Source organism: Chiloscyllium plagiosum, unplaced genomic scaffold, assembly GCF_037043375.1.
Source record: "Chiloscyllium plagiosum isolate Xiang-an unplaced genomic scaffold, Cpla_swu_hap1 HiC_scaffold_1, whole genome shotgun sequence".
In the NCBI taxonomy this organism is placed as follows: Eukaryota; Metazoa; Chordata; class Chondrichthyes; order Orectolobiformes; family Hemiscylliidae; genus Chiloscyllium; species Chiloscyllium plagiosum.
The window spans coordinates 110,720,914-110,736,584 of NW_028270139.1; the positions used below are offsets into that span (position 1 = coordinate 110,720,914).

Genomic DNA, 15,671 nt, shown 5'->3' on the forward strand with positions numbered 1-15,671 from the left:
TGAAGTCATTTGCTAAATTTAGGATTACAGTCAATATTTATAATAATATTACACAAAATTATTCTAGGTTCCAGTCCTTTGGATTACAATACAAGACATAGTTCAGACAGAGGCCTTAACTCCAAAGTGAACATATTACCAACACAATCATACTCATAATTCTACTCATATTACCAACACAATCATACTCATAATTCTACTCGAGGCATTTCCATTCTGACATTGACTCATTTCCAACTTCCTGAAAGTTGATCTATTAAGTCAGTTTGATATACTTTTAAAATGATACATGGAAAGTCCCATTGTAGACTATTAAAAGCTGCATAAATCCAACAGACTTTGAAATCAGAATTTAGCATTTTCAATCTAACATTTAAGACCAAAATTACTCTGGTCAAAGTTCAGCAACTGCATTAAGTTAGCATGTAATCGTTGAAGGTTAAACAATTATTAAAAATATTCTTGTAAAGAAGCAATGTCCCAACTTTAGAACCATTGAACAGTCCTGGTGTTGTATATGCTGAATAGCCTTATTATTCAGTAGTTAGGGCTGGCAGAAAAATCCTTACCCAAAACTTTAAAAAAATGCCCTTGTATCAGACAACATGAGAAACTTCCACAGAGTCTCCAGTGAACAAAGAGTGTGTTGTTGCCATACAGACTTGCTTCTCACCAGGCATATGTAAATGAGCATTTTGCCACCAGAAACAGTAGTTATAATTGCAGATATTTTAAAGTTTTGAATAACAGCATACACAACATGTAAATTGCATACACTTAATAATGCATACTTTATACAGAGAAAGAAATGAAAATATAGCGTGCTTATAACAGCCACATACTAAAAGTCTGAGAGGCCATTGCTTATACACAACCAAGCTGCCTGCAATTTAACTCATTTAACTAAACTGCGAAGCAGAAGCATTAAGATGTTCTTCCTCTTTAAGGTCAAGGAAAGTGTTGAATTCCAAGACTTAGATTTGCTGTAATTTGTTCATTTGCAGCCGGGTCAGACTTCTCTATCCAGCAATCATCTCAGTATATGTCTCCTACAGTTAAAGGCCTGTGGGGAATCTACAAATGTTAAACTGCTGGATTTTCTCTTACATATAAAATTAGATTAACAAGGAAAGCTCTTTTCATAGAGTCTGTCTTGTTGCTGTTAACAGTGTTTACTTAACGCCAGTAACAGCCGCCAAATGACCAGTGAAACTACATGTGCTCTACAGTGTGTTTCTGGTGATGTCATGCCTTCACATAAACGTTTCCAGTAACTGTAGCAATGTCATGACATAATTCCTGCACACATCTGCCAAGCCCACATGTGCACCAAATGTTAGGCCTCCAGCACAGCTAGTTTAGAGGAAATCTGGTTACACATTATTCACACTAAGTGTGATGGTCATTGAACTCACTCTCCTGAAATATAAGTTGTGATGTAAGATTCCACATTTACTAACAATTTTATTCAATATTAATGTGCCAAGACTCTAATGGGAAATGCACCCCATTCGATCAAATGACATTTTCTCAATGTTGTCCCCTGGGATTTCATTAAAACATAACATTGGCATATGAAGTTTTTAGTAAAACACCAAGCAGCACAGTTAGCTTTATTGTTTCAAATACTGTGTACAAAGAGTATATTTATAGTGCTGGAATATGGCATTGCATTATTTACAGATATGTAAACAGCAGTGATAATAATGGAAACAATTTCAAAGAATGAATTCAAAGTATACAGACAGATTAATGGCTTAAGCATATATTTTCCCTGCAGATTATTAGGTCCAGTATGCTAAAACTGCATAACAACCATTTGAGGCAAAGATGGAGATCATTGTGAAAATTATCTGAAATAAAAGGTAATTTGAATGAAAATGACTTGTCTCACTTCCAATGTCAATACTGTATATGTACTGTGAACTTCTCATTTGCTATTCTCCCAACCACTTCCCATTAGAGCCATTACGGTTACAGAAAAGAAAGCACATCTCCTGAAGTTTACCCAGATGTCCTCCTTCGTATGCAGACTGAAACACTTTGGAGTACAGGAAAGAGAAGAATTCTCTAGCCTGTCCATGCACAAGTGCAATTTCTGTTGGAGTTATGCAGACAGTGATCAGGGGAGGGAAACCCAACCAAATTTACAGAGCTGTCAAGTTGTGCCTTTGATAAAGGCGGCAAAACAGTAAAGAGATAAAATCTGGTATATTCTTTTGCTTTTCCATTTGTCCTTAGAAAGTGAACCTCACTCAAGCTCACTGTTTATTGGTCATCTCCATCTCCCCTTAAATCCAACATTTTGCTTCACCATTTCAGAAGCCGTTAAAAGGTAAACCATGTTACTGTTGGTCTAGACTTATGCTGGCCATACTGGATAAGGAAGCTAGATTTCCTCTCCTGAAACAATTGTGAATCAGATGGGTTTTTAAAACAGTTTCAGGATGGTTATCATTTTATGTCACAATAATTAATTATATTAGTTGTCTATCTTCACTGATGGCAGTCTGTGGATCAGGAAGCTGAGGATCCAGTTGCAGAGAGCAGAGCCAAGACCTAGGAGGAGTTGTAGTCAATGAGTAGGAGCCCGATTTAGGTATCCTTGTTATCCTGTTGTTCCATGGAGGAGTGTAGGGCTAGGGAGAGATTTCAGCTTGTGGAAGGGAGAGGTTGAAAATGCTAGTGAATACCTCTGCCAGCTGGTCCACACAGGATCTAAGTGCATGGCTGGGACCTCTGTCTGGACCCATACTTTTTCTGAGGTTGACTCTCAAGAAGACCAATCTGATGTCTACAGTGGTGATGGAGAGAACATGTGCATCCGGGGCTGTTGGGGCAGGTGACACCACGCCGCTAGCACTTTGCTCAAACAGAGTAATGCCTGCCGAAGTGCTCCCTCTCTGGAATGGCCTAACGTTAATTTTTAAGGCTATGCCCCCAGTTCTAGAATCCACAAACAGTGGGAAGAGTTTATCTTTACCTACTTTGTTTTTTTTGTATTAAATATCTTGAAGAGTTCAATTAGATCACCTCTCAAACTTCTAAACTCAAGAGAAAACAGATCAAGTTTATATAATTTATCCTCAGACATTAGCCCCTTGAAGTTCAGGTATCATTCATATAACCTACATTTTACAACCCTGCCTGACCCCCCTTTCCCAAGGCCAATATATCATTCTTAAGATGTGTTGTCCCGATCTGTATAGACTGAGGTTCTGTATAATCACAGCATAACGTCTGAATTATTATATTCCAGTCTTCTAGATATAAAGGTCAATATTCTATGAGCTTTATTTTCTTTATCTGCTTGTGACATTTTAAAGGTCTATGCACTGGAACTCCCAGTTTCTCTTTGGATTCTGCTATATCCACTGTAAATCCACTGTATTTAACTTCCCTGATCTGTTCTTTTTTAGTCCAAAATGAATAACCTCTCACTTGCTTACATTGAAATCTGCCACAGCTTTGCTCATTGACTTAGTCTATCAATATCCCTTTTTAACCTTAGGCTATCTACAATGCTGCCTAACTTTATTTCATCAGCAAATGTGGGTACATGACTTACAAGAGGAGAAAGTGAGGTCTGCAGATGCTGGAGATCAGAGCTGGAAATGTGTTGCTGGAAAAGCGCAGCAGGTCAGGCAGCATCCAGGGAACAGGAGAATCGACGTTTCGGGCATAAGCCCTTCTTCAGGAATGAGGAAAGTTTGTCCAGCAGGTTAAGATAAAAGGTAGGGAGGAGGGACTTGGGGGAGGGCGTCGGAAATGTGATAGGTGGAAAGAGGTCAAGGTGAGGGTGATAGGTCAGACTGGGGTGGGGGCGGAGAGGTCGGGAAGAAGATTGCAGGTTAGGAAGGCGGTGCTGAATTTGATGGATTTGACTGAGACAGGGTGGGGGGAGGGGAAATGAGGAAAGTGGTGATATCCGAGTTCATCCCTTGTGGTTGGAGGGTTCCTAGCCAGAAGATGAGACTCCTCCATCGTCAGACCACAACATATGCAGGTCTTTGGACTCCTCCATCGTCAGACCACAACAAAACGACGGTTGGAGGAAGAACGCCTCATCTTCCGGCTAGGAACCCTCCAACCACAAGGGATGAACTCGGATATCACCACTTTCCTCATTTCCCCTCCCCCCACCCTGTCTCAGTCAAATCCATCAAATTCAGCACCGCCTTCCTAACCTGCAATCTTCTTCCCGACCTCTCCGCCCCCACCCCAGTCTGACCTATCACCCTCACCTTGACCTCTTTCCACCTATCACATTTCCGACGCCCCTCCCCCAAGTCCCTCCTCCCTACCTTTTATCTTAACCTGCTGGACAAACTTTCCTCAGACATGACTTACAATGCCATTAGGAGGAAGTGAGAACTGCAGATGCTGGAGAGTCAGTAGAAAACCATGGCATTGGAAAAGCACAGCAGCCAAGGAGCCAGAGAGTCAATATTCCTGATTAAGGCCTTTTTCTATGCTGTACATCTTTATGACTGCTGCCTGAAGACCAGAAGCTGCATACCAGGTTTTACATTTTTGTCAATTACATTATTTCAGACTGGATACACTGGAGGCATTGCTGAGTCCATTGTCCAGCAGCTTGCTGCAGCCATTATCTCCAAACTACAAAATGATTGCAGGAGAGCAAACTGACTGAGGACACCAAACTGACAGATTAAGTTGACACATTCAGCACACTTCTTGATAGATACAAGACTCAAACAACATAGCAGGCATTAGAAAAGGCCAGTTTCCACCTTTGCTGCCTCACAACATATCCTTGTCATCTGTTAGCAATATAAAAATCACAAACTTGAGATCCTGAAGTAGGCTAACTCAATCAACATACATTTGCTGCTAAGCCAATGACAGCCACAAAGGTTCAACTACATTAATTTATGGACAACTGCCTTATTCGCAAAGACTTCTTGTACATTGAACTAGCCACCAGGTTAAAAGCTCCTGCATATCCACACTCTCTACGAACAGGCTTTAATGTGTCAGATATTGACACTAATATTGGAAGACAGAAATTGATCTCGTCCCCCTGGATGCTGACTGTTTAGAAACCATTGGAACAGATAAGCAGATGCATGATTTAGAACAGAAGACTCCAGAAACTTCCTAGAGGGTTAAAGGCATTAGAACTACCTTTGTGTATATGAAAGGTCCTTAGTTGGTAGGATTAGGGAAAACCCTAAGGCTTTCTATAGGTATGTCAGGAATAAAAGAATGACTAGGGTAGGAATAGGTCCAGTCAAGGATAGTAGTGGGAAGTTGCGTGTGGAGGCTGAAGAGATTGGGGAGACACTGAATGAATACTTTTCGTCAGTATTCAATCAGGAACAGGACATTGTTGTCAATGTGAGTACTGAGTCACAATTAGGTAGAATGGATGGCTTTGAGGTATGTAGAGAAGAGGTGTTGGAAATTCTGGAAAGGGTGAAAATAGATAAGTCCCCTGGGCCTGATGGCATTTATCCTAGGATTCTCTGGGAAGCAAGGGAGGAGATTGCAGAGCCATTGGCCTTGATTTTTATGTCCTCGTTGTCTACAGGAGTAGTGCCAGAAGATTGGAGGCTAGCAAATGTGGTTCCCTTGTTCAAGAAGGGGAGTAGGGATAACCCTAGTAACTATAGGCCGGTGAGTCTCACTTCTATTGTGGGCAAAATCTTAGAGAGAATTGTAAGGGATAGGATTTATGAACATCTGGATAGGAATAATGTGATCAAGGATAGTCAGCATGGTTTTGTGAAGGGCAGGTCGTGCCTCACAAACCTTATTGAATTCTTTGAGAAGGTGACTAAGGAGGTGGACGAGGGGAAAGTAGTAGATGTGGTGTATATGGATTTTAGTAAGGCATTTGATAAGGTTCCCCATGGTAGACTACTGCAAAAAATACGGAGGTATGGCATTGAGGGTGAGTTGGAGGTTTGGATTAGGAGTTGGCTGGCTGAAAGACAGAGGGTAGTAGTTGATGGCAAAGGTTCATCTTGGAGTGCCATCACTAGCAGTGTTCCGCAAGGATCTGTTTTGGGACCATTGCTGTTTGTCATTTTTATAAATGACCTGGAGGAGGGGTTAGAAGGTTTGGTGAGCAAGTTTGCGGATGATACGAAAATCGGAGGAGTTGTAGACAGTGAGGAAGGACGTGGCAGGTTACAGCGGGATATAGATAAGCTGCAGAACTGGGCAGAAAGGTGGCAAATGGAGTTCAATGTAGCTAAGTGTGAGGTGATTCACTTTGGTAAGAGTAATAAAAAGATGGGGTACTGGGCTAACGGTCAGATACTTGGTAGTGTGGATGAGCAGAGGGATCTTGGTGTCCAGGTACACAAATCTTTGAAAGTTGCCACCCAGGTAAATAGTGCGGTGAAGAAGGCATATGGCGTACTGGCTTTTATTGGTAGAGGAATTGGGTTCCGGAGTACTGAGGTCATGTTGCAGTTGTATAAGACTCTGGTGCGGCCGCATCTGGAGTATTGTGTGCAGTTTTGGTCGCCATACTATAGGAAGGATGTGGAGGCACTGGAACGGGTGCAGAGGAGGTTTACCAGGATGTTGCCTGGTATGGTAGAAAGATCGTATGAGGAAAGGCTGAGGCACTTGGGGTTGTTTTCATTGGAGAAAAGAAGGTTTAGGGGTGACTTGATAGAGGTGTATAAGATGATTAGGGGTTTAGATAGGGTCGACAGTGAGAATCTTTTTCCACGTATGGAGTCAGCTATTACAAGGGGGCATAGCTTTAAATTAAGGGGGGGGGTAGGTATAGGACAGATGTTAGGGGTACGTTCTTTACTCAGCGAGTCGTGAGTTCATGGAATGCCCTGCCAGTAGCAGTGGTGGACTCTCCCTCATTATGGGCATTTAAGTGGGCATTGGATAGGCATATGGAGGATAGTGGGCTAGTGTAGGTTAGGTGGGCTTGGATCGGCGCAACATCGAGGGCCGAAGGGCCTGTACTGCACTGTATTCTTCTATGTTCTATTTGTGAGTGAGACTGAAACTGTGTCAACTTTCAAAATTAGACTGGATGTTTGGATCAGAAAAATAAGGAGTTGAACGAGATGGGTAAATGCGATTAAAACTATTTGTTCACATGAAGAATAAACATTAACACAATGTAATTAAGCCACACATGCTGTATATTTTTATATGTTATCACAAACCATTATATGATACAATTTTATTTTTCTAGCAGTCTTTAGTGACACAAATGCTTTGAAAGTCCATAAATTATATCTGTATTCCTTTTATCAAAAGGTTTTCAAATAATTACTACATTGGTCAAACAGAATTGCACACCATTTGTCCTTAACAAGTCCATGCATTTTTCCAATTATTAATTTTTATCTTAGATTATCCCCTTAATTCCTTCCAATTTGTAACTTTTATAACAAAGGAAACCTCAAAAAACTGAGTTAAAAATCACAACACTAGATTATAGTCCAACAGGTTTATTTAGAAGCACTAGCTTTCGAAGGACTTCGAAAGCAAGTATTTCCAAATAAACCTGTTGGACTATAACCTGGTGTTGTGCGGTTTTTAAATTTGTCCACCACAGTCCAACACCAGCACCTCCAAATCAAAGAAAACTGGAGGTCATTTGCATTGCAGCTACCAACATAAGTGAGTGTTTATCAATTGCAACAGGAACATAGGCTTCTTTAGTTTCATCTTTTGTATTCCATATAAATAGAAAATACCAATATGAAACAGTTACTGTCTTATATATCACTGCCTTTAAAATCTAATCTGGACAAAAAGGGGCTTAAAAAAAAAAGAACCTCAAAAAAAATCAATGTCAGCCTGTGGGATAGACCTTGTCCCAATACTCTCAATACAACATTAGAAGCTTGGGTATTTCTTGTAAATTTGTATTAATTTCTTAGCTTGGCTTGCTTCAAACTGAAGGCCTGGAAGTTTGGAAAGAGACGCTTTTAAGTTCCATCATTAGTGGATAATTTCTTAAATAAGAACACCAAGGTGTGCAAATGGGGACTAATGGTATTATCACTAAACTATTAATCCAGAAACTCAGCTAATGTTCTGGTGCTCGGGGTTTGAATTCCTCAATGGGAGATGGTGGAATTTGAATTTAAAATTGATGACCATGAAAACATTGTCAACTGTCAGAAAAACCCATCTGGCTCACTAAGGTCCTTATTGAAATGAAACTGCAGATGCTGGAATCCAAAGTGGACAGGCAGGAAGCTGGAAGAACACAGCTAGCCAGGATCAGTTGGTGGAGAAGTCGATGTTTCGGTTGTAACCTTTCTTCAGGAAAAGTATGGCCTATATTTTACTCCAGATCCACAACTATTTGGTTAACTCTCTATTGCCCTATGAAATGGCCTAGCAAGCCATTCAGTTTTGCCAATTGCTACAAAGTTTCAACAACCAAAAAAAAAATAGACTGACCACCTACGTACTGGAAAAAGCAGAAACAGCCTTGTCATAGAGTCATAGAGATGTACAGCATGGAAACAGACCCTTCGGTCCAACACGTCAATGCCGACCAGATATCCCAACCCAATCGAGTCCCACCTGCCAGCACCCGGCCCATATCCTTCCAAACCCTTCCTATTCATAAACCCATCTAAATGTCTTTTAATGTTGCAATTGTCAACCTTGCAACGTCTTCCTTGTTAAGGTCTGGGGGCTAGTGACAAAATTGGGAGAGTTGTCTCAGACTAATTCAGCAACAGCCTTACATTGTCTGTAGGTATGATTCTGTAAGTATGACAAATACCACCATTACCAACCCTGGATATGTCCTGTCTCACTACTAGGACAGACCCAGCAGAGGTGATAGAATGTGACATAAAGTCATAAGGGAGTTGTCCCGAGTGTCCTTAACAGAGAATCGACGTTTCTGAAGAAGGGCTAATGCCTGAAACGTCGATTCTCCTGTTCCCTAGATGCTGCCTGACCTGCTGCGCTTTTCCAGCAACACATTTCCATCTCTGATCTCCAGCATCTGCAGACCTCACTTTGTCCTTAACAGAGAGTCTGGATCCCACGAAGTCTCATGGCACCAAGTCAAATATGAGCAAGCAAATCTGCTGATTACCACATATCATCCTCCGTCAGCTGATGAATTGATACTCCATGTTGAGCAACACTTGGAGGAAGCACTGCAAATCAAAATGCCTCAGAATATATTCTGCATGGGGGATTTCAATGTCCACCACCAAGCGTGGTTTGGCAGTAGCACTACTGATTGATCTGTTTGGGTCCTAAAGGACGTAGTTTGATTAGATTAGATTAGATTAGATTACAGTGTGGAAACAGGCCCTTCGGCCCAACAAGTCCACACCGACCCGCCGAAGCGCAACCCACCCATACCCCTACATTTGCCCCTTATCTAACACTACGGGCAATTTAGCAAGGCCAATCCACCTGACCTGCACATCTTTGGATTGTGGGAGGAAACCGGAGCACCCGGAGGAAACCCACGCAGACACGGGGAGAACGTGCAAACTCCACACAGTCAGTCGCCTGAGGCGGGAATTGAACCCGGGTCTCTGGCGCTGCGAGGCAGCAGTGCTAACCACTGCTAGACTAGTTCTGTAGCAGATGGTGAGGGAAATCAACAAAGAGAAAAATATGCTTGATCTCATACCTACCAATCTGCCAACTGCAGATGCATCTGTCTATGACAGTATCAGTAAGAGTAGCCACCGCACACAGCCCTTGCGGAGATGAAATGGTGTCTTCACATTGAGAATAACCTCCATGTTGTGTGGCACCTTTACTGTAGTGAATGGGACAGACTTTGAACAGATCTAGCAACTCAAGACTGGGCATCCATAATGCATTGTGAGCCACCAACCGAAGAATTGTACTCCAGCACAATCTGCAGCCTCATGGCTTGGCATATCCACCACTCAACCATTACCATCAAGCCAAGGGATCTACACTGGTTCAAAGAAGAGTAGAGAAGGGCATGCCAGGAGTAGCTCCAGGCACGCCACAAAGTGTGGTGTCAACCTGTCAACCAAACAGGACTACTTGAATAAGTGAAAGTGAGCACTACAGATGCTGGAGCTTGGAGTCAAGGTTACAGTGGTGCTGGAAACGCACAGGTCAGGCAGCGTCCAAAGAGCAGGAAAATCAATGTTTCGGGCAGGAGCCCATCAGCAGGCATCATCAGGACTACTTGCTGCTTGTGCTGTTTGGCATTCAAGTCAGAGATAAGCAATCTCACAACCAACAGATCAGATCTAAGCTCCACAGTCCTATGATATCCTGTCATGAATAGTGCTGGACAATTAAGCAACTCACTGGGGAAGCAGCTCTACAAATATTCCCATCCTCAATGAAGGAAGAGTCCAGCACATCAGTGCAAAAGATAAGGCTAAAGCATTCATAGCAATCTTCAGCCAGAAGTGCCACATCAATAATCGATCTCAGCCTCCTGTGGTAGTACCCAGGACTACTGATGTCTGTTCAGCCAAATCGATTCACTCCACACGATATCAACAAATGGTTTAAGACACTGGACAATGCAAAGACCACAGGTCCAGACATCATTCTGGCAATAGTACAGAGGATTTGTGCTCCAGAACATGCTACTGCCTTAGCCAAGCTGTTCCAGTGCAATTATACAACACTGGCATCTACCCAACAATGTGAAAAACTATCCAGGTATGTCCTGTATGTAAAAAGTAGGACAAATCCAACCAGGCAAATTACTGCCAATCATTCTACTCTCCATCAGTAAAGTGATGGAAGGTGTCATCAACAATGCCAGCCAGCAGCACCTGCTCAGCAATAATCTGGTTAGTGAAGCCCAGGTTCTACCAGGGCCACTCAGCTCACCTCACTACAGCCTCGGTTCAAACATGGACAAAAGAGCTGCATTCCAGAGGTATGATGAGTTTGACAGCCCTTGACATCAAGGCAGGATTCAACCAAGTGTGGCATCAAGGAGCCCTAGCAAAACTGAAATCAATAGGTATCATAGGTAAAACACTCCATTGGGCTGGAGTCAGACCAGGCACATTAGGAAGATGGTAGTGGTTGATAGAGGTAAGTCATCACAGCTCCAGGACATTTCTGCAGGAGTTCCTCAGTGTAGTGTTCTAGGCCTAAGCATCTTCCGTTGCTTCGGTGACCTTCTCTCCTTCATAAAGTCAAAAAAGTGGGGATATTCGCCAATGATTGCATGATGCTCAGCACCATTTGTACAACTTGGACTCTGAAGCAGTCCGTGCAACATAAATACAATGGCTACAAGAGCAGGCTAGAGGCTAGGAACACTAGCAAGTAACTCACTCCTGACGCCCCAAACCCTGTCCATCATCTACAAGGCACAAGTCAGGAATGCGATGGAATACTCCCACCAGCTACAACAACACAAAGCTTGACACCATCCAAAACAAAGCAGTCTGCTTGAATGGCACCACATCAACAAACATCCACATCCTCCACCACCAACCCTCAGTAGCAGTGTGTACTATCTACAAGATGCACAGCAAAAATTTACTAAAGACTCTGACACAGCACCTTCCGAACCCACGACCACTTCCATCTCAAATGACAAGGGCAGCAAATACATGGGAACACCACCACCTACAAGTTCCCCTCTAAGTCACTCACCATGTTGACGTGGAAATAGATCGCTATTCCTTCATTGTCACTGGGATCAAAATCCTGGAATTCCCTCCTTAACAACATTATGGGCCAACCTACAGCAGATGGATTGCAGCAGTTCAAGGCAGCAACTCACCACCAGCTTTTTAAGGCGACTAGCAATGGGCAACAAATGCTGACCAGTATTAACTATGTATTTGCATTTAAATGTTTTATCTATAACTTCTGATCAATAATCTGATTTATTTATTTATTGTTATTAACTCCAATAATTTTCAAAGTTTTGCTCCACTTTGCCAATACCAGTAAGTCACAGGATCAAATGTCTATCTTCACTTAAATTCATTTGCAGTTACAATCCATTATTCCAATTGAGAGAGTTAGATGAGAAAGGATGGGAAATGCATTGCCACAAATGTAAGCATTCAGCATCACAATACAACCCAGTAAATAAAAGCTATGTAAATGAACTAATTTGCAGTCATTACCCAATCTGTAATGGACTAGCATGGACATGTTACATTCCTTCAAAAGCTGTACAAAAGTGCAACATTAAATTTCATTATAACAGCCAAGTTCAAATGCAAAACAAGATTACCACCCGCTGTACCAATAAAGTTCCCACAACTGTTTTTAAAATGTAATAAATTCCTACAATTCTAGCATAGAAATCTTTGGATTAATAATTAAAACAAAGCGAATTGCCATTCTGAATATTCAAAAATAAAAACAAACTGTTAATACTATATCTCTTATAGAGACATATTTTACATTGTTGCAGAAGCATTACATAATTGCACTTTATTATCATGGTCCTATACATCAAGTTTCCCAACATTAATCTTACCCGAGAGATTCCAAACAGAACATAAAAATCAGAGGAAATCTCACCACAGGTCACAAACAAGGGGAGATTTGGCAGACCTGGCAACGTTGTCAGCTGTGCAGCCTTTTTAGCCAGTGCTGCAATTTAGATGCAAAATTAAACATGCTTTACAGGAAGATTTGCACAAGAATAATCAGTAACTATGTTCCTTTACACATTCTTTTTTATTCATTTTGACATATTGGTCACAGGACAAAGTACAGTATTAGGAAGGGTTTTCCAAAACACTTTTTCACCATTTGGAATAAAAAAATTATTATTTTTTCCTCCGACGGAAAATTAAGTTAGACTAACATGCATTTAAATAAACCATATGCAGACATTCGCAGAGAAAGAGGATCCCAATTCGTGATAAATTCCAGCGTCAAAAAGTATGAGATAATGGCCTTAGTCTGGAGTACATAGACCATCACCATTTGTTTTCGACTTTTATTTTACAAAATATATAGTTTAATCTTTGGGAAGGAAGAAGGGCGTAAAGGTTTCCTGAAGCTGAAGAATGTCTCCTTCAGTTACACCACCTACCTCAGCACACCCTTCAATTTAAACCATTTTGTAAAAACATTTTTAAACTCACCCCGCAGGCTACAAAGAACTGAAAGAGATAAATGTCATCAAATTTGATCACTAGTAGTAACCACCTACATGTCCCAGGAAGAGTCCAACAAAATATACAACTTGCTTTTCTTTACAGGTTTTGTTCTAAACCAAAATCAAATGAATTACTTCGGAAAGAGATAAGACTTTTGAACGGATTGTCTTTTCTTTTCAGCCCCAGTCCTTCCCCTTTAACGGAACCAATCGCTTGCCTGGACCCAGTGAAGGGGTTTCCGGGTGTGACGGCTTCTGAAGTTTCAGCACAGACAAGAGAGTTGATGACAGCAAGGTAACGGCTGCAGGAAGCAAGGAAGGAGGAGGGAAAGGCGATTCCGGCCGCCCCGACCCGACCTCCACCAGCCCCAGTAAGGAAACGGGGAGCGATCAAGAGGGCGAACGAGTGCCTCAAAGCGACTGCTTTCAGTCGGCACATCCCCACACCGCATCCTCCCCGCTTCTCTCTCTCCTGTTGCTCCAGGAAGGATACCATTACTGCATTTGGACAAAGTACCAACTGACTTACCCCTCCCCAACTCTTGTCAATCGGTCCCTTTTTCCCAGGCTGGCTCCAAGTTTCTCCACGAGTTGTTCTCCTCACTGAGTCAGTCACTCACTCCCAGCTCATGTTGCTGCCCAGAGGCTGCTGCAGGGAGGGGAAAGGAAGCCGGGAGCCGTGCGCGCGAATGCCCCGCCCTCCCAGGCTGGCGTCACGCGGCGGGCGGAACACCAGTCCTTTGTGATGTCAGCGCTGCCGCCGCTCGGCCCGGCCGATTTGTCAATGAGTTCGGCCTCCCGCCACGGAGCGAGCAGTCTGCAACTTTGTTGCAAAACGTTACAGTGCCCTGCCCATTTGGCAACTATGTTTCTGTGTCAAGCTGCAGCGTTCACCTCGCATTTTGGAAAACTTTGTATCCACAATTTCTGCGATTCCATTCGGACGTGGGTCGACACACTGCCTTCGCCATGATAACTTCTGCAACACGGTGACATTGTTGAAATTGCTTGGTCTGCAGAATAAAAGTTTGCGGAATAACGTGGACCGATCCTTTTAATTCAAATTGCTGCTAAGAGTGCTTTTTAAACGAAAATCATTGCAATTTTTTCTTCATGAACAGCAAAACATTAATAATTGTGGAGTAATTTTACTTGCTTCTCAGAACCACTTTGTATAAAGATCATTTAGCTCATTGGGATAACAATAAATCCGCAGCTTGGATACTTCACAGTTAATCTGATATTTCTCAACTCTATCTAACCACAGCCTTCTTGCTTCATTTTACAAGGGAGGGGTAGTTTCTTAACTCTTTCCTGAATATCCGTTGTGTACAATCAGCTAACCTACCCTTTGCCACGTATTATCACCTCCAGGGCACAAATTGGAGCCCAAAACGCCTGCTTCCATGTTAAGCAGAGGTAGTTGAAAGATTTCCAATACCCTAGTTCTGCAAGAGATTAGAGGAATTTAAATATTATAATAAGGCTACCTGCCTCATACTTTTCCTGTGTTTCACTTTGTCCAGTAAGATTTCCATTGAACTCGGGAACCGCAAGTAAAGAAAGGCAAGACTGACCTAATGGAATAATTCCTTTTCAGCACTGCTCGGGATCTAAGAAGAAGAACAGTATCCTAACCCATCAAAAACCTGTAAACCACCGTAAAATTGGAATCCATAATAAGCTGACCCATTCGCTCTCCCACCATTAGACTCCTCCCTCACGTGTTTTCCCCACTGACAAAGTCAGTATCCAAAATTCTCCTTATGCCTTCTCAATACCAGCTCCTCTTCCGATATTAAATCGATAGGTGCAGTGCTGACTGAAACGTAGCCAGCTATCGTTTCAAGCACAATTTGTTTTTAGAAAATCACTTCTTGTCAGATTCAGCAGGAATTGTGTTAAAACCTACTTCCAGGTCTTCCAACAATTAAAATGTCTTTCCCTCATCCGTCCATGCAACACTCCCTTCCTAATGTTACATTCTAGTTTCCAGTCTTTTGTCAAGTTGGTTTAACACTCTTTAGCATCATTAAATAACTGACCCGGTTTCAAGGCAACTATTTCTAATGTCTGACTACTCTGACTTCATAATGTCTTTCTGTTGTTCCCCTTTGAGCTTGGACTAGTGGGAATGAGATTGTACAGCAAATTACAATTGTACAGCAAGTCCATTCTTCAAATTGCATAGTTGGAATTAGATTAAACTGTATATATGGAATTGCCTGGCATTTGTGTGGCATGAATGTTACTTGCCACTTGTCAATCCAAACTTGGTTATTCCACATATTGCTGCAATTGGACATGGACTGATTCAGGTTTAAGAACATCACAGAAAAAGACCAAGTATTGGTATGATAATTATAAGAAAAACATGCTGTAAATATGTATGTTATATATATACTGCAAAATTATTAATAAAAACAAAAATTGCTGGAGAAACCCAGCATTCTGGCAGATAGAATCACAGAGTCATCCAGCATAGAAACAGATCTCGTCTATAATGACCACATTTCCCAAACTGAACTAATCCCATATGTTTGTATTTGGCCCATATCTTCTAAGTATTATGTGCCTATCCAAATGTCTTTTTCATGAT

General features: G+C 41.9%; 1 protein-coding gene across 5 annotated transcripts in view; it reads right to left on the minus strand.

Moving 5' to 3' along the window:
* LOC122548542 (talin-1) overlaps positions 1–13,738 on the minus strand; it is a 257,387-nt gene extending 243,649 nt beyond the window's left edge. For 3 of the 5 annotated variants that reach the window (XM_087989771.1, XM_087989742.1, XM_087989756.1), the window contains exon 1: positions 13,602–13,738. The gene's annotated coding sequence lies outside the window, so the exon portion shown is untranslated. Of the gene's footprint in view, positions 1–13,058; positions 13,081–13,601 lie in introns of those variants that run through there. The other 2 variants (XM_087989764.1, XM_087989751.1) reach the window with 2 other exon arrangements.
* Positions 13,739–15,671: the final 1,933 nt, after the last annotated feature.